Genomic DNA, 6040 nt, shown 5'->3' on the forward strand with positions numbered 1-6040 from the left:
GGTCATGTGGTGAGACACCAGCAAATTATGCTCAGGAGTCGAACAATATGCACAAAACGTTGGTAATATTTCTGCCTAGAAAAGCAATATATTAACTGTACACATGCAAGACTTCAGTCAGCCATCCTGAGATTCTCACTGTTGATGGGGAGAACATGTATCCTTACCGGAAAAATCAACCACTTCTTTCAGTACTTTTTTTGGGGGGGGTTTGTTTGAGGTTTTTTTTTGTTTGTTTGTTTTTAAACGAATCCACCATGACGTCACTTGGGCGAGAATGTAAAAAGTAGGGTTAGAAGACTAGCAGCAGTACTTCATGTCTGCATGGTATGACCATAGTTCCAAAGCTTGGCTAGACTGAGCTCCCACAGAGCAAAGCCAGGCTTTATCTGAAGACTAGGAAATCAGAGCACCGTCACCTAGGAGACCAGTGCTCTGCGCAGCGTCACTCAGAAGGTGTTGAAGCTGATGAATGAAAGGGAATGAGAGCTCTGTCCCTCTCTCTCTCACACACACACACAATAAAGAGCAGTATCTGATCTGGAAGAGCATTCTTTGGTATACATTGTGATACTCAAGCTACAAAACATGGAAAAACATTGGCATATGCGCACACTGCGTATTGCAAACAGTTAAATAACTCCGGTAAGTCATTCCTTATTAGGGAGCGTCCCCAACAAATGTTTTTACAATAAATCCTGTCAGCAACCTACACTGGCGATTAAGTCTACCTTCTGTCAATGAGGGCTTACATATCAGATGTACAGTTGCAGCATACCATAGTTAGGTCAGCCACTGTGGATGTGATGAGGCACTCCAGCGCTGCCTGGTGCAGTGTTTCTCTGCCTGCTCCTGATCAGCTGGGCACAGCTTGGGAAGTGTAGGACAGCATGTTAACGCAGCTATCCACAGGAGCAGAGTAGAGTTTGCACTCAGGTGGGGGATTATGTGTGCACATTAAAAAAAAAAGAGAGCACAGGATGAATTATTTATAAAAAGTTGCATTCAGCATAACCAATAACGCACCTATCATATGACAAATGTAATCCCATGAAGCACTTTCGCTTTCCAAAAAAACAAACAAAAAAAACTCCAAAAAACCAATGATTGTTCATTTGAGCACATGTCCAAAGCTTACACAGCAAGGCTATATTAGGTTGACCACCATTTGTCACAGCTGATAGATGCAACTCTTCTTATAGAAATCTCTTCATGTATGAACAGAGCAGTATAAACCCACAGCCATCAACAGAGAGGAGGCGTGAATGCTGTATTTCATAAATCAGTGCCCTTGGAGAGACTGAAATTGCATTAGTGATCAATAGTTTTGATGCTTGTGAGGTTAGCGGTGATTGAAGCTCACAGAACATAGCTTGGGTCTTTGCTCTGGAATAGGGAAAAACAAAAAAAATTGTCAGTTATGATTTCATAAATTTTAATGTGGAGTTGCTCAAGTAACAGGACATAAATCCCTTTTTTGATTTTTACATTTTCCATTTAGTCTCTTGATAGTTTATAAATAAAAAGATTACTCTAAAAGTATTATAAATGATTGCTTCAAACTGGAGATCAAGCACAGAAGTAATCCCAGAGTTCTTCACAATTCAGTGAAGTATCATCTCACTGAGCACATGGTCTACTAGAACAGACAACCACAGCACACATTCATCTCCCTCCTCTCTCAGGGGACTAGTTTGTTTTAATAATCAGCATTTAGAATCCATTACTGTACTATAATGGGTAAAATCTTCAATTCTAGCGTTTTTGGGAACTGGATCTGGCAGAGGAAAGAAGGATGTTACCCTGTCAAAATGCATGTAAGTCACATGCTCACCTTTTCTGGAGCAAGCAGGATGTCTCTACAGGTGTAGATGGAAGGAAACCATCTCCATGTTAAAATGACAGGAGCAAATAGGAACTTTGTGAGTTTGGGAATTGTTAGAGCATCAAAAAAAACCTTGAGCCTACTACACTGCCAAAGCCCCCTCACTGGCTAAACATGGAAGCCACTGTCCCGATGGCCATCAGTTTGCCTGATTTCATTCAGCTTACTTGCTCATCAAAATAAGGGCATTAGTTGGATTGTTTGCTACTGGCAGGGTCGTGTCTTACCATTTCAGTGACACTATGCATAGAAACATCAGTGAGGATTTTTTGCCACTCTCAGATAAGGACCGACAAGAAATGAGTCATTTTATGTAAAGAAGTCAAGAGAGAATTGCAGGCTTTACAACAGCCACAGTTGGAGCACTGGCGGTTATTCACACATACTGCTCTCACTCATCGCCCACCTACTGATCACACAGCAGAGTGCCCGGCCAATGAGCGATCACACAGCAGAGTGCCCGGCCAATGAGCGAGCACAAGATTAAGAGCATAGCTGAAGCTTTGGGAGCCAACCTGAGTGATGTAGAACTTGAGCATCTGAACAAATGCAATACACAGCTGATGCACACGATGTAACACTACACACCATCAAGCAAATATAGCATATGGATTACACGTTCCATATGCAACTTAAAACAGCAACGTCGAAGTTCTTTGTAGCCTTTGTCATTTATCTCTTCAGGTAATGTCAGTAGGTTTTGAGGCAGTTTAACCACAGCAGGGGTCGGGTTCACCACTCTATAGATAAAAGACAACAGCAGATACTCTGAATGGAACAAGATAGAGTGAGGCAGACTATGGGCTTCAGATCCATAAAGTACTTTCCTTCGGCATCAGTTTTAATATGCTAAAGCACTTGTGATAATCTTGCAGTAACGTGGGGTTTCAGGGAATTGGTTACATCTATGCAGTTAGGCTCAGAGCGGGTTGTAGTCTGTGGGTTTTGTGCAAGACAGTACAGCTGTCTCTTCTTCAGGTAGATCATGACCATGGTGCCCAGTTCTGGGCCTGTAGCACCCCTCTGAGGTGAAGCGACAGAGACTGTGATGCACGTGGACACAGATGGGGATGTTAGCTTCAGAGCTAAACCGGTCTTGAGATCAGAGTCAGTGCTCCAGTTCCCCTACTCAACACCTTTGAAAAGAGATAGAGTTGTGTAGGTCTGCAAAAAAAAAAAAAAAAGTAACCTGCATTTAGCTGACACTTTTAACCAAAGCAGCTTACTATTATGTCTGAATATAACTTCAGCAATTTAGGGTTAAGGGCCTTGCCCAGAGGCCCATGGTGGGTCTTGGACTGGCAACCTTCTGATTACTAGTCAAGTACGTTAACCACTGCCCTACTTATGAGCAAGAAAATGGCAGCTTGTTTTAGCAGGGCATTCAAAACTGAGAGCTAAACTGCAATCAGTTACCCAAAAGGTTCTGTTGAGCTGATGCAGGAGAAGTAATGCAGCCGCTCCCAGTTCCAGTCATAGCAACAGTATAGTGTGAAGAGGTGTGATTGGCTGCATCCATAACACCTGACCCAGCTAATGAAATATTTGCTCATTAGCATGCGAGTTACATTTGGTGTGTTAAGTTAGGGAAAACACAAACATGCACAGCATGGGGTTCCTAAGATACTAGCATACGTTTCAGATGAACTATTTGTATATCTGAAATTGCTTTTAGTTAATACTTAAGTATATCCAACTGTCTACACCTCTTATACCCTCTAAGAGACATTTCTGACATTTCTGTGTTACAGTTTAAAGCAAATTAGGTTTAGCAATGAATAAAGGGAAGGATGCACTTATATAAAATCACCACAAGAGGACAGTGAAGAGCAAACAATCGTTTGTTTACCTTTGATCACATGTGCCGCATAGTTCAGAGATTAACACATAGATTGAGTTAGCTGACAAGGTACAAAAACTACAAGATAAATCATCCTTCAAAACATTGTTCATTTGACATCCGACTAGCTGTCAGCAATACTAGCACTTTTCTGACCCACAGGGCAATTTCTGTCATAACAAAATTATATGCAGTTATTGCTCTGAAAAAAACAAAACAAAACAAAACAAAACAAAACAAAACAAAAACCCACCAATGTGATCCTCTTAAGACAGTCATTTATGTGACGGCTTATCTGGAACATGTCCAGGCAAACACACTCAATGCCACTGACAAACGCAGCATTAAACTGCTTCCCTTCAGCAGAGGACTTTGCAATTGCACAATAAAAGCACATGAGACTTAACAAGAATATGCCTCATGTTGGCCAGCGGGGCACCAAACTGCGTTCAGTGGGACTGTAACCACAAGGAATGTGTCCTCATACTCTCCGAAATAGTCACAGGCAAGCCTGCTATTTTGTCATTGTTTCAACACAAAACTGGCTCTGTGTGCACGTCCATTTGTTGTGGAGTTGATGGAATCGTCCGCATGCTCCATGGTGTAGGCCGACTGCTCATCTGCTCGTTGCTGTGCCATTGTTTGTCCTAGCATCTCTCCCACTGAAAAAGTCTCTCACCACGGCTAATTATGCAAAGTTGAGAACCATTTCACTAAAATTTAAACCTGATCAAATTTTGACGCTAGTCTGAATGTTCCAGGGAAAAACTATAAACCCAAAGAGCCCTTGTGCATACTGATGTGCCACTGCAGACAAAAATGCAAAATGCCTATTAATATGCCTGTGCATATTACTCTCCATCCATTTGTAAGGATCACACTGTCCATGCCAAACCTGAAAACATGGGTGTGAATCATGCTGATGGAACTTTAATATGTGCTCTCAACTCCCTCGCTGCGCCCTCCACCCTCTTCCTAGATTTCTGAGACATTCAAAATGGAAAATGAATCCAAGACATAAATGGTCACTTAACAAGGCCAGACCAAGCAGAAGTTTCTAAATGCTTTTAGAAGACACATTGCCAGCCTAACAGCATTTAGATAAGGTTCTCCAGATACAGAGTCACTGGGGAATAAATTACACCCCACTGGAATTCTTTTTGAGCCTGAAATATTTAAAAAGGATCAGAGTTCACTATGTCCAGAAAACCTGTAGAAATTTTTATATACATACATACATACATACACACACACATGGGGAGATCAGAGTCTGTGTTCCAGTTCCCCTGCTACAGAGTTGTGTATCTCTGCAAAAAAATGTAACCACAACCAAAACAAAATGTGGGTTTTGCCAAGAGTTGAAAAGAAAGGTTCTTAATGAGGAAAGATGGGTTCAGTTGTAACTTTACTGACAAAGATACAGTGAGCGTCAGCTTGCATTCATCTTGAAAATTTCAAAAACTGCGGTTCATACGAACAAGGTCAAGCAGCAAATACATTGGACAACAGCTACAGACCGGCAGAGGTTGAAAACAACTCTCTACCGACCTTGAAGATCACCACATCATTCGAATGTCACTTAACAACCGTAAGATGACGTCAAGTGACCTACAAAAAGAATGGCATGCAGCAGCTGGGTGAATTGCACAGCAAGGACGGTTCAAAACAGGATTCTTTAGGCAGGGCTGAAGTTGTACAAAGCTAGAAAAAAAGCCCTTCATCAATGAGAAGCAAAGAAGAGCCAGACTGCAGTTTGTGAAAGACCATAAGGATTGAACCATAGAGGACCGGAGTAAGGTCATTTTCTCTGATGAGTGCAATTTTCAGCTTTGTCCAACACCTGGTCATGTAATGGTTAGATGGAGACCTGGAGAGGCCTACAAGGCAGAGTGTCTCGCACCAACTGTGAAATTTGGTGCAGGATCGGTGATGATCTAGGGGCATTTCAGCAAGACTAGAATCAGACACATGAATCAAGCCACTTACTGTGCTGGAAGAAAACTTGCTTCCTTCTGTTCTGACAATGTTCCCCAACTCTTATGATTGTTTTTTTCAACAAGACAATGCTCCATGTCACACAGCCAGGTCAATCAAAGTGTGGATAAGGGACCACCAGATCAAGACCCCATAATGGCTAGGCCACCCTCCAGACCTGAACCCCATTGATAACCTCTAGAATGTGATCAAGAGGAAGACGGATGGTCACAAGCCATCAAACAAAGCCGAGCTCCTGGAATTTCTGTGGCAGGAGTGGCGTAAAGTTACTCAACAGTAATGTGAAAGACTGGTGGAAAACATGCCAAGACACTGTGATT

This window comes from Electrophorus electricus, chromosome 14 (genome assembly GCF_013358815.1).
Source record: "Electrophorus electricus isolate fEleEle1 chromosome 14, fEleEle1.pri, whole genome shotgun sequence".
In the NCBI taxonomy this organism is placed as follows: domain Eukaryota; kingdom Metazoa; phylum Chordata; class Actinopteri; order Gymnotiformes; family Gymnotidae; genus Electrophorus; species Electrophorus electricus.